This window comes from Triticum urartu, chromosome 1A, assembly GCF_056163025.1.
Source record: "Triticum urartu cultivar PI428250 chromosome 1A, HENAU_Tu73, whole genome shotgun sequence".
NCBI lineage: Eukaryota > Viridiplantae > Streptophyta > Magnoliopsida > Poales > Poaceae > Triticum > Triticum urartu.
In genome coordinates, this window is record NC_141873.1 from 588,705,519 (window position 1) to 588,726,676 (window position 21,158).

The following is a 21,158-nucleotide window of genomic DNA, read 5'->3' on the forward strand; positions in this document are numbered from 1 at the left end:
GAGGTAATGTTCACACTACCCATGTAATATAATAAGGAAAGAGATACATAGTTGGCTTACAATCGCCACTTCACACAATTACATGAATAAAGCATTACACCGACCAAATACACTCAAGGTCCGACTACGGAACCAAAATAAAAGAAGAACCCCAAATGCGACAAAGGTCCCCGATCGACCCCAATTGGGCTCCACTACTGATCAAATAGAACGAAACAACACAAAGGACAAGATCTTCATTGAGCTCCTCCTGAGCTTGGTTGCGTCATCTGCACGGTCTCATCGGCACATGCAATCTGGTTTTGGAAGTATCTGTGAGCCACAGGGACTCAGCAATCTCGCACCCTCGCGATCAAGACTATTTAAGCTTATGGGTAAGGTAAAGGTATGAGGTGGAGCTGCAGCAAGCGACTAGCATATATGGTGGCTAACATACGCAAATGAGAGCGAGAAGAGAAGGCAAAGCACGGTCGATAAAAGTATGATCAAGAAGTGATCCTAGACTACCTACGTCAAGCATAACTCCAACAACCGTGTTCACTTCCCGGACTCTGCCGGAAAGAGACCATCACGGTTACACACGCGGTTGATTCATTTTAATTAAGGTCAACTTCAGGTTTTCTACAACCGGACGTTAACAAATTCCCATCTGCCCATAACCGTAGGCACGGCTTTCGAAAGTTCAAATCCCTGCAGGGTGTCCCAACTTAGCCCATCACAAGCTCTCACGGTCAACGAAGGAATAGACCTCCTCCCGATATATTCCGATCAGACTCGGTATCCTGGTACAACAAGACATTTCGACAGGGTAAAACTAAACCAGCAACACCGCCCGAATGTGCCGACAAATCCCGATAGGAGCTGCACATATCTCTTTCTCAGGGCACACTCAGATGAGCGCTCCGTACAACTAAAACCAAACCTCGAGTTTCCCCGAGGGGGCGCTGCATAGGACTCTAGTTCGGACCAACACTCAGAGGAGCACTGGCCCGGGGGGGTTAGAATAAAGATGACCCTTGAGTCTGCAGAACCCAAGGGAAGGTGGTAGGTTGTTAGTGCAAATGGTAAAACCAATGTTGGGCATTGCTGGAGGAGCTTTACTTAAGACGAACTGTCAAGGGGTTCCCATTATAGCCCAACCGTGTAAGGAACGCAAAATCCGGGAACATAACACCGATATGACGGAAACTAGGGCGGCAAGAGTGGAACAAAACACCAGGCATAAGGCCGAGCCTTCCACCCTTTACCAAGTATATAGATGCATTAATTAAATAAGATATATTGTGATATCCCAACAAGTAAACATGTTCCAACAAGGAACAACATCTCCATGTTCCAACAAGGAACAAACTTCAATCTTCACCTGCAACTAACAACGCTATAAGAGGGGCTGAGCAAAGCGGTAACATAGCCAATCAACGGTTTGCTAGGACAAGGTGGGTTAGAGGCTTGGTTCAACAATATGGGAGGCATGACAAGCAAGTGATAGGTATCGCAGCATAGGAATAGCAAAAGAGCGAGCAATCTAGCATAGCAAAGATAGTAGTGATTTCGAGGGTATGATCATCTTGCCTGAAATCCCGCAAGGAAGAAGAACGAGTCCATGAAGAAGACAAACGGACGTAGTCGAACGGGTCCTCACAAATGCGACGTTAACGGAACCAACCCGAAGAAGCAAACACCGGAAAAGAGCACACAACATAGTAAACAACCAACACAAGAACATCGTATGATATGCGGGATGCGGTATGCGATGCATATGCATGATTGGACAAGGAATGCATGAACCTGGCCTCAACTTGGAAATCCAAGTGTGCCACTGGAAATAAGAGATGAAATCGCTTGAAAACGATATAAAGAACACCGGAATCAGAGTTACGGTTTGGAAATGGCAAGCGATTCAAATATGACACCAGTCTGCGATTTACAGCAAGTAGCCATCTAAATGCAATGAGATGAACATGCTACAGGGCTCAAACATGACAACAAAATACATGGCAGGGATGCATTCAAGATGCTTAACAAAAGTCTAGCACTGAGCTACGGCCAAATCATCCATTAACAGGTTCAAACAAGCATGGAAAAAACGCAAATGGAAAACAGATCTCAGACTTAGTGAAATTAACACTTGTCTGGAATTTCAGATCATATAGCCCTCTTCGGAGCAACAAAACAACATGCTACATGACCTGAATATGACAAAGAAGAATATGGCATGGAGCTACTCAACAAGCTTAACAGAAGTCCCTTAGTGACCTTGAGCCAAAAGGGATCCGAAAAAAAATACTTACAAGCACATGAACATAGTAAAAACATAATCAGTTTTCAGACTTAGTGAAAACTGACACATGCTGAAATATAACTCAAGTAGGCATGTTTACGAGCTCGATGCACTCACTACGGAGCAAGTCATGGCAAGACAAGCATACATCCATTAATAACACACAAAATGCGAGCTAGACATGGCAAGAAGAATAGCATAGCATGCCCGGATCAACTACAACAACATCGGCAAAATCGCAAACAAGTTGACGATCTGCCCAGATTCACAACGAAGCAAAAGTAGAGCTCGATTGACTCAAGCTAGGGTGCTCCATAATTGCAAACAAAGACATGGATGGATAGAGCTTTACAATAACAAAACTCCTTTACTGATCATCCTCAAAAGAGGCACGGATCACTAGGAAACAGCATGAACATATGGCATCATGAACTAAACAATCCCAGGACTTAGTGAAATTACGAAGTCCCTGAAAACAGAATTACCAAGTGCCTCACTTTGCAAGCTTGCACTAGTCACCACACACATCACAAAAATACATGGGTTGCACCTCTGGAAAGATGAAAAAACCCTTAAAAAACATATGTAGAGCTCAAGGTCATATCATGCACACAATAATCATGGCAAAAATGACAAATGTCTAAGATAAAGTAGCAGATCTGACAATTAACTCAAGTAGCCTCCTTCTAACAGCATTTCGGGCATCAAGATGATCTCAAATGAAAATGATGCAATGAGATGAAATGGTGTACTCTCTGAGACGAACATTTTCATATGCTATATGTCAAAAACGGAGTTACGGATGCTGAATTATGATGCGATGAATATGGGCATATGAATCTGGGAATTTCGGGGACTCACGGGCGGGGTTTAAATGGGTTCTCACCATGGTCCAAGGCCCAGCTGAGGAGGAGGCAGGTCGGGCCGGATCTGGCACGGCGGCCCATATACGCGGGAGGAGGCCCAGAGGCAAGGGCGTCGTCCTCCTCACGCGAACTTCACACGCAAGAAACCATGGAGGCGGTGCCGGAGAGCAAGGGACGCCGGCGGCAGCAGGGCGGCTTCTCCGGCGACGTCGGCGGGCACGGCCGCCGGGAATGGATGCAGGGGAGGACGCGGCGGACGGCTCCGGGCATGGCCCCTCCGGATCCGGTCGGGGAAGAGAAGAAGGAGCAGGGCATGGGGGAGCCAGGCCTGGTCGGCGGCGAAGTCAAACGGCAGCGAGGATGCGCTGGCGGTGGGGGCGCGGATCGAGGGGCTCCTCCCCTTGACCGGCTGCGGGAGCGGGGCTCCTGGTTCGGGCGCCGCGAACGGCGCGGACGGGCTCGCGCGGGCCCACGATGGGCTCGGCGGGCTGCGGCCGCGGGGACGACGACGGCGGACAGATGGCGCGAGGGGAGTGGACGAGGGCGGCGGCGCGATCACGTGGCCTCTCTTGATTGGACGGAGTGAGGTGGCGGCGTAACTGGACGTGTCCGGCGACTGGACGGACATGTCCGACAGCGCGACAAGAGCGGGGCTAGGGTTTGGACTGCGAGATTTTTCGGAGGGAGTCACCTATTTATAGGTAGAGGGAGCTAGGAGAGTCCAAATGAGGTGCGGTTTTCGGCCACGCGATCGTGATCGAACGATCTAGATTATGGAGCAGAGTTTGGTGGGTTTTGGGCCAAAATGGAGGGGTGTTGGGCTGCAACACACACGAGGCCTTTTCGGTCCCTCGGTTAACCGTTGGAGTATCAAACGAAGTCCAAATGGTACGAAACTTGACAGGCGGTCTACCGGTAGTAAACCAAGGCCGCTTGGCAAGTCTCGGTCCAATCCGGAAAAGTTTAATCCCCACACATGAAAGAAAGGTAGAAATGACCACCGGAGGAGAACGAAGCGCCGGAATGCAAAACGGACAACGGTGAAAATGCCCGGATGCATGAGACGAACATGTATGCAAATGAAATGCACATGATGACATGATATGCAATGCCTGACACGCAAGCAATGACAAGGCAACGGCAGCGAATAACTGGACGACACCTGGCACATCGGTCTCGGGGCGTTACACATGGTCTAAGGAAAAGATACTTGACACTGGAAAAGCTCTAGCAAACGAATTATACGATCTTGTGCTTATGCTTAGGATTGGGTCTTGTCCATCACATCATTCTCCTAATGATGTGATCTCGTTATCAATGACATCCAATGTCCATAGTCAGGAAACCATGACTATCGGTTGATCAACGAGCTAGTCAACTAGAGGCTTACTAGGGACATGTTGGTGTCTATGTATTCACACATGTATTACGATTTCCGGATAACACAATTATAGCATGAATAAAAGACAATTATCATGAACAAGGAAATATAATAATAATGCTTTTATTATTGCCTCAAGGGCATATTTCCAACACTTCTTGATTATATTGAAGTGCATTGATGATTACAGAGTCGATCTACCACGAGATCAGATTAACTACCCTAGGCGAGTAGGATGGTGGTTGTTGTTCTAGCCTCTACAGAGTAAACACTCTGGTTTATATAGGCACCAGGGGTAGTAAGGTTACACATAGTCGGTTTACAAGGAAGGGATAATCATGTCAATTCTTCTTATCTTGACTGGAAGACACACCAAGGCACCAAAGATCTCCACTAGTAGAAAAGGGAGCAACGGTCCAGGCCGGGTCAGCCCATTAGTCGCGGTTCAGTCTAGAACCAGGACAGATGGGGGCATTGGACCCGGTTTGTGAGCCCAGGGGGCCGGCCGGGCCACGTGGGTCATTGGTCCCGATTCGTCTGGACCTTTTGGTCGCGGTTTGTGGGACGAACCGGGACCAATGGTCCTGGCTCCTGGCCCACCACCATTGGTCCTAGTTCATGCCACGAACCGGGACTAAAGGGTTGGCCCTGAGTTTAGTCCCACCTCGCCAACCGAAGGGCGCCCACACCTGTTTATAAGCCCGTCCCTCTCTGCGTTGTTGAGCTCCTCTCAAAGTGAAAATAGATGCACCTATAGAGGAAATTGGACCTAAATTCATAAATAGAAATTAATTATGAATTTATGTTTAATTTTCTCTATAAGTGCATCTATGTTCACTAACAGAGAAGTTTTTATCTTTTGTGACCTAAAAAAAGAAATCACTAAAAAACTATAAGTATTTAGTTCTAAGTAGAAATGAAAAAATAAATAGCAAAAAAGAAAAAAATGCCTATAATATTTGTTATGACTAACTAAAATTACCAAATTGAGTAAAGTTATTCATAAACTAGTGATTCACACAAATTTAAAAAAATTCAAATTTAAACTATTCAAATTTTAAAACTAATGGTACTAATAGAAAATTTATAATTTTTGTGACCTAAAATAAAAAAGAAATCACTACAAAACAAAAAAACGAAAAAAGTGCCACCTACTATTAAATAGCAGGAAAAAGATTGACTCAAAAATCAATTTTAACTATTCTACAAAGTGTTTTCACACAAATTTAGTAAACTAGTGATTCATAAACTAGTGATTCACACAAATTTAAAAAAATTCAAATTTAAACTATTCAAATTTTAAAGCTAATGGCACTAACAGAAAGTTTACAATTTTTGTGACCTAAAAGAAAAAAGAAATCACTAAAAAGCTATAAGTATTTAGTTCTAAGTAGAAACGAAAAAATAAATAGAAAAAAATAAAAAAAATGCCACCTACTGGGCCAGCACGGCCTGAATACGACTAAAAACCCAACCATGGGCCAGGATTCAGGCCCGCAGTAGGCCCAGTAGGCCCACAGGCATTGCAGTGTCCAATTAGGCCCATAAGCCTGCATTTCAGAGGAGTTCGAGAGGGAAGAGGCAGCGGAGCTTATAAACAGGTGCTCGTCACTCTCAACTAGCGAGGTGGGACTAAACTCCCACCACCGCGCCAGCGCAAGGCCATTGGTCCCGGTTGGTGGCACCAACCGGGACTAAAGTGGAGAATTGGTCCCGGTTCGTGACAGTAACCGGGACGAATGCCCCCTTTGGTCCCGGTTGGTGCCACCAACCAGGACTAAAGGCCGCCGCTTCCCGCCCTTTGGGCTGCCGAAAAGTGGCCTTTGGTCCTGGTTGGTGCCACCAACCGGGTCTAAAGGGGGCATTCGTCCCGGTTTCTGTCACGAACCGGGACCAATGCTTCGTCTATATAAGTAGCACTTGCAAAAATTTTGGGTTCAGTTCATTCTTCCCCGCTCGACGACGCCGCCAGGCTGCGCCTCGCCGTCGCCCTGCCTCCGCCGCCGTCCCGCGCGGCCGCAAACGTCGTCGCCGCCCCGTGCCCCCTGCCTCCTCGCCGCCGACGCCGTGCCCCTCACCGTCGCTGTCGCCGCGCGCGCCCTGCCTCCTCATCGCCCGTCGCGCCGCGCCCCCCCACCGTCGCCGTCTCCGCGCCCCTCACCGTCGCCGTCGCCGCGCCCCTCACCGTCGCCGGCCTCCTCGTCGATCGCCGCCCCGGCCCGTTGCGTAATTTCCTAATTTAGTGTGTAGTTAATTTAGATGCGTAATTTAGGATGTAGAGTTAATTAATTGAGTTGTTGTAGTTAATTTAGATGCGTAGTTTACATGTATAGTTAATTGAATTGTTGTAGTTAATTTAGATGTATAGTTTAGATGCAAAAGTTAGAATTTTTTACTGTTCATACATTTTTTTGGTGATATTATTGTTGCATATGCAAAAGTTTGTGTGTTCATATATATGCAAAGAATATGTCAATTTGTTCATAGAATTTTTATGAATTTTTTTTGTTGTAATTTTGTTCATAGAATTTTTATCTTGTTCATAGATTTTTTATGATTTTTTTCTGTTGTAATTTTGTTCATAGATTTTTTATGATTTTTTTCTGTTGTAATTTTGTTCATAGAATTTTTATGATTTTTTTGTTCATAGAATTATCTTTGTCAATTTACGTATATGTTCATATCTTCTTCTTCTCCTCTTTTTTTCTTCTTTTTCATCTTCTTATTTTTTTCTTCTTCTCCTCTTTTTTTCTTCTTCTTCCTCTTCTTATTTTTGTTATCGGGTATGTCATTGTCGATATACCCCCCTCCCCGATAACTTTTAGTAATTAGTACTACTTAGAAAGTGTTTAATGGACTTAGTTAGAACTAGGTAAACTTGTTTATTTTTAGTAAGTACTACATTATTCTATTTATAGTAAGTGCTTAGTAGTTGAACTAGTTGATTTAATAAAACTGGTTTATTTTACTATAGAAGTAGTTTATTTTTAGCAAGAAAATTAATAGAACTAGTTTATTTTTTTAGTTAAAGCAATTATTCCCGCATCGATGTGGACGATGCCTATCCCGCATCCTCGTCGTCGAGTCGGCAGAGGACGACACCTGCTTGACCAGATGGGCCATGTCCGGGACTGGGCTCCGCCGGGGTGGTACTGGGAGGCGCTACCTTCCGGGGGGCGTAGCTTGGTGAGGAGCCAGCCCGTCGTTGACCCGATCCTTATTTGGTGGCGGTTGCGTGGGCCAGTGATGGTACCGAGGCTTCCGGACACCGCGGAGGTGGTACGTCACCATGTCAGCGAGGAGGACCAGCACGTCCGCCGCTACATGGTTGCGTTGGAGGGCAGGTTCGAGAATACCTGGCAGGTTCTTCAGGGATCTCACTGGAGCTATGATCCTGTGATGGTTCCTTCCCTTTGGGTGTCCACCGCCCGCGCCGATACCCGTCGGGCGCTACGGTTCTAGCTGTACTAGCGATATGTATGATAGTATTCGACGTGTATTAGTGATAATATTCGATGTACGGACACATGGAGATGATGTAGTTTTTCTTATAACTGAATGCATCCTAATTTGAATACTACTTTATTTTGCGATTTGATTTTTCTTATTGAATGCTCAAATTGGAGAGCACTATGCAAGGCATATGCATATGATTCGTTGAATAATAATGATCTAATTTAGTCTTTGAATTATGAACGTATAGGAAATGTCATCATCGGACGACGGAAGTCTCCCAGGGGAGTGCGACTGGTGCCACGACGATCGAGGTCAGTGTGACAGGCCTCACCTGGACGATGGTCGGCGCTTCAGCATTAAGCTCGAGGAGACCTTCGATGTTGAAACGGTACGCAACGATGACAAGTGTTTTTTTAATAATTAAGCATGACTTCAACTATTTCAACGTGTAATTTTCATCTTTTACAATTCGAGTATAGTTTATCCCATGCCATGCAATACGCTATGTCTTGGAGAGGATGGATTTTGAAGACCATGAAAATTTTGAAACGAAGAAAATTCACCTAAGGACCCATCATGATGTGGATTTTGAAGTAAAGTTGTATAATGCTAGAGCGTAACCCATTTTGGTTGCAAAAATTTGGAAGCATTTTGCAAATTGTATGGTTTTGATGAGGGTATGCTTGTCACCATGGATCTTGGTGATCCTGAAATCGAGCAAGACAATATGGACATTTGGGTCCTTGTTGATACGCCTCCAGTTCTACCGCTATGTGAGTTTCTCAAACATAGTTAATTATTAACTAATTTATATTGTTCATTTCAAAATAGTTGACAGCTTATTTCCATTGACAGCTTATTTTGAAGTATCAAAGAATGTGCAGAAGATGGTAGATAGAACTTACTACACCGATGTCTCTGAGTTAACTTACAAGGAGAAAACTCATCTGGTTGGATTTTGTAATGATCTTGAGAATTACAATATCTACAATCAAACTCCTCAACATTATGGTCAATACGTGCCACTAGTGCACGTGTTGAACTACGGTAACTACCATGGAGATACCCTGGTAAGATTTTTTAATATTACGACATCCGTGCATCTTTTTGCATACTTCTAAAACTAGTACATCATTGCTAACTACGAAGTTATTACTATGTTTTTCAACAGGGAATCCCAGAGGATTGTGCGCCTCATTTGATGTATCAGAATGGCGGCAGCCTTCGTGTTTTGAACATATATCCAGGTCATCCTACGAATCTCAACTGTCCATACCGGATTTCTCAAAGAAGTGGAGACATGACAATCAAAGAATGGAAAAAATGTATGGACAGTCGTAATGAGCTTCTTGGAAGCAAAAGAAAGCGAGGCGCAAGAATTGGAGACAGGATGATCTCCATTCTTCATAATGGAGAGTCAGGGTCTATATTGTTTTATGCTATTTTACCTTAAGTGTGTTTAGGTCCTACCTGATACTAATGATCATGTGCTAAGAACAATTATGTAGTGTTGGGTTCGATGACTATGAGGATGATGATCGTATGACTTATTATTAATAACGAGTAGAATTTGTATGATGATGCTTGATTAGTAGGACTTGTTATTATATATGATGATGTATGATGCGAGCATGCATGAGTTATTATATATCTGCGGGGTGAAATGAACATAGCAGTAGCTTTGGTAAACCAAGGATGAAGATATAAGAGAGGACACTTCTCTCTATATTAGCTAGCTAATAACAACCTAAAAATAACCCCCTAAACCCCTAAACCTCAGCTCCAGCCAGCTGCTGACGCGTGGAAGCCTTTTGGTCCCGGTTTATGTCATCAACCGGGACCAAAGGCCCCCCTGCCTGGGCTGCTGGCAGCGGCCACGTGGAGCCCCATCTGTCCCGGTTCTGGTTTGAACCGGGACTAAAGGGGGGAGGTATTAGTAACGACCCTTTAGTCCCGGTTCCTGAACCGGGACTACAGGCCCTTACGAACCGGGAAAAATGCCCTGTTTTCTACTAGTGCTCTTGTCCGGATACGAAGCCGCCTCATAGCTCGGACTCCTAGCAGTAGTAGTGCGGCCCACCTGTCCGGCCCATAAGAGATAGGTCAGCGGCCCGAGAACCCCCTAGTAGAGGACTCCCTCACCCGTGAAGCATTGAGGGTGCACAACTCCCCGATCCCGTCTCCTAGCAGTAGTTTTTAATGGGCAGAAGCTTGAGGAATTTAAGCCTACTCGTGGTATTCGACAGGGGGATCCTATCTCACCATACATCTTTTTGCTGGCAGTAGAGGGCCTTTCGTGCCTCTTAAAAACTAGAGTTCAGTCATCTAATCTTGGTGGAATACAAGTGGCTTCATCAGCCCCATCGGTGAACCATTTGCTGTTTGGAGATGACGGCCTGCTGTTTTTTAAAAGCAAATAGTGAGGGAGCTGAGGAAGTTTCTCAATTGTTGAAGACATATGCTAGAGCATCTGGTCAGAGAATAAATAAGGATAAGTGCTCACTTTTCTTCAGTAAGGGATGCCCTGAGTCTATTAGGGGCGCTATTAAAAATATCCTGCAAATCGCTCATGAGCAGTTGAATGAAAAATATCTTGGCATGCCATCTGATGTGGGGAGCTCAAAGAATGGTGCATTTAAATACCTAAAGGACATGTTGTGGAATAAGATACAAGGGTGGATGGAGAAGTTTATCTCAGCAGCGGGAAAGGAGCTACTTATAAAATCAGTAGCCCAAGCTATCCCAGTGTATTCTATGTCTTGCTTCAAACTACCTAGGGGTTTATGCCAGCAGCTAACGACGATGATAAAAGCTTTTTGGTGGGGAAGTAAGCAAGGCCATAGGAAGCCTTACTGGGTGTCATGGGACTCTATGAGCATGCCGAAATATATGGGCGGTTTAGGCTTTCGAGATTTCAAAATTTTCAACTTGGCGCTCCTGGCTAGGCAGGCATGGAGGGTTCTTGAAAATCCTAGTTCACTGAGCGCTAGAATTCTGAAAGCTGTGTATTATCCGGATGGAGAGATTTTGACAGCCGACCTAGGTGGGCACCCCTCTCAGATATGGAGGGGAATATGATAGGGTCGTGACTTTTTGAAGCTCAGATTATCCGAAGGATAGGTAATGGAAACACAACGGGTATTTGGGACATGAACTGGCTATCCCGAAAGGAAAACATGAGGCCCATTGTTGCATTAACTGCTAATCCACCTCAGTCTGTGTCGGAGTTAATTGACCATGAGAATGCATGTTGGAACACTACGCTGATTGAGCAGGTGTTCTTGTCGTATGATGCAGCAGCAATTTTGAGGATCCCGGTTTGTACCAGGAATATGGAGGACTTTTGGTCATGGGGGTTTGAAAATAATGAAATTTGTTCTGTCCGGTCTACTTACAGAATGATCGTCGCAACAAAAAGTAGGCGTGAGGACTGGCTGGAAGAAAGAGCGGGGCCCTCAAATAATGCAGATAATGAGCGTTGGTGGGAAACTTTATGGAAAGTGTAGGTGCCGGCGAAGCTAAAATTGTTTCTTTGGCGCTTTACTAGAAACTCCTTACCAACTGAAGATGTGAGAAAGAAGAGGAAGATGTCACACTATGAAGAATGTTTTGCATGTGGAGCTCAGAATTCTTGGAGACATAGCCTTCTCGAGTGCAACATGGCTCGTTGTGTTTGGTCTCTTGTAGACCATGACCTACTTGATCACATGATTGCTACATCAAAACCATCAGCACGAGCTTGGCTGTTTTTCATGATGGAAAGTCTAAACCATGGGGAGGTGACAAGGTTGACAGTTACTTTGTGGGCAATATGGTATGCTCGGAAGCAATTGATCCATGAAGGAATACACCAAAGTCCCTATGACACACACAGGTTTGTTCTCAATTTCATAGCTGAGCTAGACCAATTGAATCCGGCATCACAACCACAATTGAGGACAGCCCCACAACAACCTCGTCAAGATTTCCTGTGGATGCCACCAGCGGAAGGATTAGTAAAAATCTGTGTTAATGCCGGAGTATCTACGGATCAGAACGTGGGTACGGCAGCTGTTGTGTGTCGAGCTCGTGATGGAACTTTTTTGGGCTCATCTTTGCTGGTCATTCATGGCATGATAGACCCTACGACGCTTGCGGCGATTGCGTGCAGAGAGGGGATGTCCCTAGCGCAGGATCTTGGAATGGATCGCCTTCAAATCTCTTCAGATTGTAAGCAGGTGGTGCATCATATTCATCAAAGAGTCGGAGGAGACTACGGTACTATTATTAGAGAGATCTTACAGACATCTATGCTTTTTTCGTTGTGTAATTTTTCTTTTAAACCTCGAGAGTCGAATTATGAGGCTCATAGGCTTGCTAGGTTTGGTGTTTCTCTCTCTGTAGGGAGGTATTTGTGGTTGGGTTCTTCGCATGACCCGAATATAATACATATGAACATTTTAGGTAATAAATAAAGGCATAGCAAGCTTTTCTCAACAACAAAAAAAGCTCCCCAATCCTGTTGGTAGCATGACGTACGTCCGATGGCGTTACGTTGCGGTCTCGGGTGTAATCACGCAGGTCGCCATTTTTATCTAAGCAAGCCAAGTATCCCGCATGACGTACGTTGCCTGGACTTGTAAATTGGCCGAGGTGGGGATTCGGACCTAGTCCTTGGTGGATTTATTCCACGCGGCCTCCAAGCACCTCGGTGCATGTTTGTGTGCGCCTGCCGATCAGTCTCGACCCCGAGAGGGAGATCGAGTATTTCAACTAGTCATGCTGTGAAAGTATGTTGTACTCGGACTTTGCATCCAATTCGCTAAGCAAATTTTTGTGGGGGTAAAATCGATCAACTCCTATTTGATGGAGCGCTAGAAGGGAGAGGGTTTTCGCAAAAGCGCAACACCACCCGGGCGCTCTACCGCCAAGGAGACTGTAGAGTGTTATGTATTTGCGTGTATAAGGATTGTATTGTAGTGTTTCTCGAGTTGTGGGAACAAAATGTTAGGGTATCGGATCGATCTATTACACTCTCAAGGATTCAACTCAGTTCATACATCGATAGTCTTCTTGCGAGGGAAGAATGGGAAAGTAGATGAGGAAGAGAGAGCCGCCGTCCTTTGCCTGATCCCTACGGATGCCGATCCAGTCGATGCTTCCAGATTAAGTAGTTGGTGGCGACGCAGTCAGCGTGTCCAGTTGGGCCCAACGAATCTCCTGTTGGGCTGGATAATCCTCTCGGGCCTGCTGGGCTTCCTCGCCACGCAGCCGTCTTGGGCTGGATTCGCTGCCATGGGGGTAGTCTGTTCTCCCGCCGTCATGGCAGCGGCTCCCTTGCTCTGCTTCTTCGTCGTGTCGCTGACATCCCCCCCTCCTTGAGTGGTGGCTTGCCCCCAAGCCAGCAGTGCGGGGTAGCGTTCACGCGTGGCCTTGGCGTCCTCCCAAGTGGCGTCCATGATCGACGGGTCGGACCAGCGCACGAGTAGTTGTTCTCGCCGGCCTTGAGGGGTATGGCGCCATCTTGTGTCGATGATTTCCACCGGCTTCAATGGCTTGTCGTTGGGTACTGGCAGCGCCGTCTCGACTTGGATGGTGGGGGAGAGAGCTCAGCGAAGTTGGGACACGTGGAAGACGGGGTGGACCTTGGCGCCGGCAGGGAGCTTGAGCTCGTAGGCGACGGGGTTGATGACGCGGATGATCTTGTAGGGGCCGTAGTAGCGGAAGGAAAGCTTGTAGTTCGAGCGACGTACCACTGTCGTTTGGACGTAGGGTTGTAGCTTGACAAAAACAGAGTCGCCCACACCTGGAAGGATCGCTCGGTGCGCTTCTTGTCCGCCTGGGCCTTCATGATATTGCGAGCTCGGTGGAGATGCTCAGAGATGACCTGTTGCATGTTCTTACGTTCTTCCAGCCAATCTTGGAGCTGCAGAATCTTGCAAGTGGAAGCAGCTTCGATCCCCCAATGGCGAGGTTCATGACCGTAGAGCGCGACGAAAGGAGAAGTGTTCAGTGCCGAGTGGAAACTGGAGTTGTACCAGAACTCTGCAAGGGCCAAGTACTGATGCCACTTGTGCGGTTTGGCATGGGTGAAGCACCTGAGGTAAATTTCCAAGCACTGGTTAACGCGCTCCGTTTGCCCGTCTGTTTGTGGATGGTATGGCGTGCTCATGTTGAGCTCTGCGCCAATAGTCTTGAACAGTTCGCGCCAGAAACTGCTGGTGAATACTGGATCTCTGTCGGATACGATAGCTTCAGGCAGTCCGTGCAGTTTGTACACGTTCTCCAGGTAAGAGTGAGCAACTTTTGCAGCCGTGAACGGGTGATTGAGAGGCAAGAAGTGCGCGTATCGCGTGAATTTGTCCACTACAACAAGGATGCAGTTGAACTTGCCTGACGATGGTAGTCCATCGATGAAATCCATGGTCACCACCTTCTAGGCGCCATCTAGAATTGGAAGTGGTTCAAGCAAGCCAGGGTAGCGCACACGCTTTGGTTTGGCCTGCTGACAGATTGAACAGGATTGCACATACTGTTTGGTGTGCTCTTTCATCTTGGGCCAGGCGAAGAGGTGGCGGAGACGGCGGTAGGTAACAGGCACGCCGGAATGGCCACCCACAGTACTGTCATGGAAGGCCTGGAGCATACGTTGTTGGAGTGCGGGGGAGCCACCCAACCAGGGTCTGTTTCTGAAATACAGCAGGCCATCGCGCATGGAAAAGCGTTGTTTGGGGTCCGGTCGTCGCGCGAGATCACTGATAATCTTCTGAACTTGTGGGTTGTTCTCATAGCTTGCTGCGATATCATCCAACCATACTGGTTTACAGACTGAAATTGTTGTTGCTGTTTCGTCAGGAGCTCGTCGCGACAGCGCATCAGCGGCTGAGTTCGTAGCGCCTGGACGATAGCAAATCTTGTAGCGCAGGCCGAGAAGCTTAGTAAATGCTTTCTGTTGCCATGGTGTAGAGAGATGTTGGTCGTCGAGGTGGACCAGGCTTCGCTGATCTGTTCGTATTATAAACTCTTCATTCTGCAGGTAGGGGCGCCACTGCTCGATAGCCATGAGAATCGCCATGCATTCCTTCTCGTAAGTGGATAGCCCTCTGTTTCTGGGACCAAGGGGCTTACTCATATACACTATGGGATGACCCTCTTGTTGAAGAACTGCACCCACTCCGTAGGCGCAAGCATCTGTATCGACGGTGAAGGTTTTCTTGAAATCCGGCAGTTGCAGTACAGGTGCTGTGATCAATTTCTGCTTCAGAACATCGAAAGCTTGCTGTGTATCACTGGTCCATACAAACTGATGATTTTTCTTGAGCAGATTGAAGAATGGCCGTGCTATGATCCCAAAATGCTGGACGAATTTCCTGTAGTACCCCGCCAGTCCTAGGAATCCACGCACCTCCTTGGCGCAAGTGGGTGTTGGCCATTTCTCAATTGTCTGAATTTTACTGGGGTCAGTAGAAACACCCTGCTCGTTGATGACGTGTCCAAGGTAAGATATCTGTTGTTGTGCAAACGAGCACTTGGATTGCTTCACTTGCCAATGATCTGCCCGAAGCAATTGCAATACTTGCTTGATGTGCTGTATGTGCTCTTTCAGTGTCTTGCTGAAGATGAGGATGTCGTCGAAGAACGAGATCGCACAGACACGGTTCACAGGGCGGAGAGTGGTGGTAATGGCGCCGTTGAATGTAGGCGGTCCTCTGGTGACTCCGAATGGCATAACGCGGTACTCCCAATGGCCGGAATGGGTCTGGAATGCCGTTTTGTACTCTTCACCTTCCGCCATTCGGATTTGATGGAATCCCGCGCGCAGATCTAATTTGGAGAACCACTTGGCGCCCGCGAGCTCGTCCAGTAGCTCGTCGATAATGGGAATTGGGTATTTGCTGGGCACCGTCATGGAATTGAGTCGTCGATAATCAACGCAGAGACGCCACGTTCCGTCCTTCTTTTTGACTAGCAGTGCTGGCGAAGAGAACGGGCTGGAGCTTTTTTGAATAATGCCGGCATCAAGTAACTCTTGCACCTGCCGCTCGATTTCTGTCTTGAGTTCCGGCTTATATCTGTACGGTCGCAGGTTAACTGGTTGTGCTCCTGCTATCAATGGAATTCTATGATCACAGTCGCGTCTCGGAGGTAGACATCGTGGATCTTCAAACACATCAGTGAACTGCTCAAGTAAACGCAGAACTTCAGTTGGTATTGGGGTGTCACGTTTGCTACTTCCATCCAGTGAATTCAGTTGCACGACATGAGCGACTGAGCCTTGTTTACACGCTTTGAGCAGTTCTGGAGCTGAGATAATAGAGCATTGTGTTTGGTCCGAAGAAACTGTTGATAGTTTCAGTTGGCCTTCAGGTGTAGTGACTGTCAGGTACTGCTCGATCCAGTCAATGTTCATAGGGCTATGCTTGCGGAGCCAATCCATACCAAGTATTGCGTCGTATGATCCCAGCTTGAGGATTTTTAAATCCGTTTGAAACTCATGACCTTGTGTGACCCATTGACATGCAGGTATGTAACGAGTGCAAGGAATGGTAGCTCCATCTGCAACTCGCACACGGCACGGTCTTGGCAAAGAAGTTGCTCCAGTAAGCTTGATTGCCAGGGTGCTGTCAACGAAGGATGTTGAACTGCCAGAGTCCACCAACAGTAGTATTTCTTGGCCTTGTACCCATGCTTGCAGTTGTAGGACCCCGGGGTCTGATGATCCGTCTTCAACCTGACGCGAGAGAGTGCACGGATTTTCTTCTTCAGAAACGGGTGAATCGGGTGGTGAGTCGCCAGTTGGATCATCCAGGCTGAACATGGCAAGCAGTTCGTCGACGATGTGCATTTGTACTGTTGGTGGGCACACATGGTCTTTGCCCCAGCGTTCACCGCATTTGAAACAAAGCCCTTTGGCTCGTCTGAACTGACGCACTGCTGCGATCTTGCTAGCTTCAGATGAGGCCCGAGCTGCATCGGTCCCGCGTCTGTCTTCTGAACCGGTCGCGGGTGTCGTTGGTCGACTGAAGAAAGAGGGTGGAGTCGACCTGACCGCGTGGCTTGGCCCTTCGCTGGTGTTGGAGAAGCGCCTGTAGGGCAAGTCGCCGTCGGCCACTTCCTCCTGAAGTAGGGCCAGCGAACAAGCCGTGTCCAGGTCCGGTGGGCGCTGTACGAGCACCACCGCGCGGATGTCCGGACGCAATCCCTCGACAAAGCGTGTCAGGAAAAAATAGGGGTGAGTATTTTCAGAGTAAGAAATGAGGTGATTCATCAGTGATTCAAATCGCTCGATGAAATCCGCGACAGTAGTATGCTGCTTAATGGCGTAAAACTGTCGGATGAGCATCTGGTGTTTGTCGCGCCCGAATCGGGTGCAGAGTAGCGATGTGAACGATCCCCAGTCGAGCCCAATCAGTTTCTTTTGAACTGATTGGAGCCAGATGCCCGCAGGGCCTGAGAAGTTCAAAATCGCCATAGGAACACGGTATGCATCATGAACGGCGAACATCTGGAAATATTGCTCACAGAGCGTTTTCCAGAGCTGCGGGTTTTCGCCGGTGAACAGGGGAAAATTCATGGGAGGTGGATTTTGCCCCAAATTGGCGAGGAACGATGGAGTCATGGGTTCTGGAGGGGAAAGTGCCAGGTGCTGAGACGTACCCGTGACCGGGAGTGCCGTCGGTGACTCGATGGTCACCGACGGGAGCCCCCCGGTGAGATCGATGTCGCCGTGGCCACTGGGCCCGTGGAGGATTCCTCGCGCTTGAAACAACGGCGGCGGAGGAACTTGGGGCGTCGCTCCACTCGACGAAGGCGGTGCGGCTGGTTGGGGAGGAACCGCTTGCATCATGGCGACTGTGTTCTCCAGCTTGGTGAAGCGGGCTTCTAGATCGGGTTTCCACCGAAGCAGGTCCTCGATCTGCGACGTCTGCGCTTGCAGCTGCTTGAGGACGCTCGCGGAATCGCTCTTCGCGTCCTGATGGAGCTTGTCGAGTTACTCCTTGAGCGTCGGATCCATGGCGGCGAGGAGGACTTGCCGGGCGTGGACGCGTTGTCGAGTTTCCAGGGTGTCGCGGCGGAGATCGATGGTGGTGGTGGTCTCTGATACCAGGATGTTAGGGTATCGGATCGATCTATTACACTCTGAAGGATTCAACTCAGTTCATTCATCGATAGTGTTCTTGCGAGGGAAGAAAGGGAAAGTAGATGAGGAAGAGAGAGCCGCCGTCCTTTGCCTGATCCCTACGGATGCCGATCCAGTCGATGCTTCCAGATTAAGTAGTTGGTGGCGACACAGTCAGCGTGTCCAGTTGGGCCCGACGAATCTCCTGTTGGGCTGGATAATCCTCTCGGGCCTGCTGGGCTTCCTCGCCACGCAGCCGTCTTGGGCTGGATTCGCTGCCATGGGGGTAGTCTGTTCTCCCGCTGTCATGGCAGCGGCTCCCTTGCTCTGCTTCTTCGTCGTGTCGCTGACATTGTCGTGCGCCAAAGACTTGAAGGACCAAATGTGTAACTTTGTATGACCCATCCATGAAAGTTGCGGCGATCGTGGAACAGGAACAGGAGACGCATGTGTTGCTATAGCGTACGTTATTCCACGAGTAGGCTCTCCAGGGTGGCTGAAGGAGAGCGCACAACCTTACTGGCGCTCATGGACTCCCACGTCACCAGTCGCGGGGAGGATGAGCGCCGCCTGATGCTCTGCGACGCGGCATGGTGCTCTCTCTGCTCATGCGGCCTACGCCATCTCCACCGTGTCCGTTGGCGGCGTGTTTCTCTGGGGCTCTCGTGCCCCCTCCCACGTATGTTTCTTCGCGAGTCGTGACGTCTTGCTCCGGAAATCCATCGTGGATGCCGCCGGCGCTGGATGCCCCGCCAACCCCGAGCCTCTTGAGACAGCCGACCACCTCATCTTCCACCGCCCGTTCGCCCGCAGTTTCTTTGGCGGGGCCGCGTCCGGTGCTTTGGTCTTGTGGAAGCACCTGCCGAGATGACGCATTACTCTGGCAAGGGAGGCTCAGTGATGACCAGCGTGGGCATATCGACGCCTGGCTAAGTGCGCTGGCGGACCGGCACCTGCCTGAAGCTGTGGTCTGCTGTATATGTTTTTTGGAAGGTCTTCTGCTGTATATGTAGAGTCTGCCCTTGCAACTTGTACCCTAGGCCCCCCAGGACAAGAGCTGGTTGAGTTGACATCCACCTAAATACCTAATCATCTTTATCGCCCCTCTCACTCACTCAATGCGCTGGACGTTTTATCGAGCATTTGGCGTGCAACCAGCGACGCCGACGCCGGGCTCCAGCCTATGTGGAAGTGGAACGACGCCAAGACCTGGCGCCATGTAAAACATAAGGTTTGGAAAACTGGCTCGACATCCTAAAACGGGGTGTGGCTATCTCATTATATAGACGTACCAGGAGGTACAATACAAGACATGTACAAGACTACATATATACAGTCTAACAGGCTACACCTCGGCTCCGCGGAGGAGAAGACGATAGGTATGTACTACTCTGTTTGGTGCATGACGAGCGCCACGACGCTTGCTTTGGGTGAAGTGAGGACCGACCGATGCAGCGCGGATGTCGGGATCTTGCGCTGGGGCAAGAGCGTGGTCGGCGCTCCGGAGCTATGTGGCCGTTGAGGGTCGCGCGACTCACGACTCCGGGCTGGCACGGCGGAGCCTGAGGACCTGGCACATTAGCAACGTGCACCTGACGACTCAAAAAAAATTTCAAAATGAAGGCAAAAGATTTGCCTCATCGATTAATTAGGACAAAGAGAATTGCCCAGTTAATTAATGGAAAACCGGGTGAAAACCGTTACAAATTGACACCTACACTGAACAACTCTTGCGGAAACAGAAGAACGCATGCACGTCAACTGAAATTAATACATATATATTCACAAGATTGCATTGCAGGACCATCTTTTTTTGTCCCCATCGTCGTATCATGCACACGGTGCACCGCACACACTGAATGAGACGCACGGTCGGTGGTAGGATAAACCTACGGACCTGTAGAGTGCAACACCACACGGGTCCAAGCTCCAATCCTCGACGTAGAGTGCAAACACCACACGGGTCCAAGCTCGAATCCCCGACGTAGTATGCAAATGGGAGCACAAAGGCGTGTTTGGTAGGCTGCATCCAACCCAACCATGCCCATTGGATGCAGCTTTTTTTCGTGTTGGGTTGTTGGTTATATGCAAACACTTTTAGGCCTGCATCATACGGTTCTTAAAGCATCATTTTGCATGCATTACTGGAAATGCTCAAATCGTCCGTTTCCAACAAGTCAGGCCCGAGGGATGCTCTCGAGCCCAGCGGCTCTAACAGGACATGCATGTACTTGGTTTGGATGTATTTTCTTCGACACACCTCTTTAATCTCCTTCATCCCTCCGTGCTTTGATTCGCGATAAGCTGTACACGAAAAGTATGCTCCTCGATGTTCTTATTCCATTTAGGCAATCGGATTGTAGTTTCGTTCACTCTATATGTTGAATTTCATGTTCATATTTGAATCTTTTTTTGACAAATTCGTGACACACGGTCGACCGTTTGAAGTTTCCTTTGAGGAGTAGTTTCACCTTGCTGTTTGACACGGCTTTCCGTGTTGTGCGTTTTCTGTTTCACTAATCATAGACCACTAGCTCTACATGTGATCAATGTGTGGAGGTTGGAGGCCGGCATGCCGTCGTCGACGGAGATGACTGTGGGCGTCCTCGTGCGCAGAGGAGGTGTTGTCGTCGGCGTAGGCCAGGTAGCGGCCCTCGCTCCTCTAGACGCTGACGCGCCTGCTCGCGCCGCAATTAGTGAGCTTCTTGGCGGCCGTGGTGAGGTACACCAGGCAGTCTGTCAGCGCGGGGTCGCCCAGGCAGAGGCCGCAGGCGAACGCCCTGCCACTGACGGATGTAGGGACACGAACCCCGTCAGCGCGGTGGCTCCAGGCAGCGCGGCCAGGGGTAGCAGAAGGACGAAGAAGAGGAGGACGACAAGGATGGCTATGGTGGTGAGCGCACAGGCAAGCGCCATGGACGTGTGTGACAGCCCTCGCGCTGGCGGTGACAATGGCAGTGAGCCGGCGGAGGAGCCACCAGAGATCAGACTCGGTTTCGGTTGTAGTGGTAATGTACATCAGTTTGTCTAATTCACATCTAGATGTTTTTTAAGGATGTCACATCTAAACTCCTA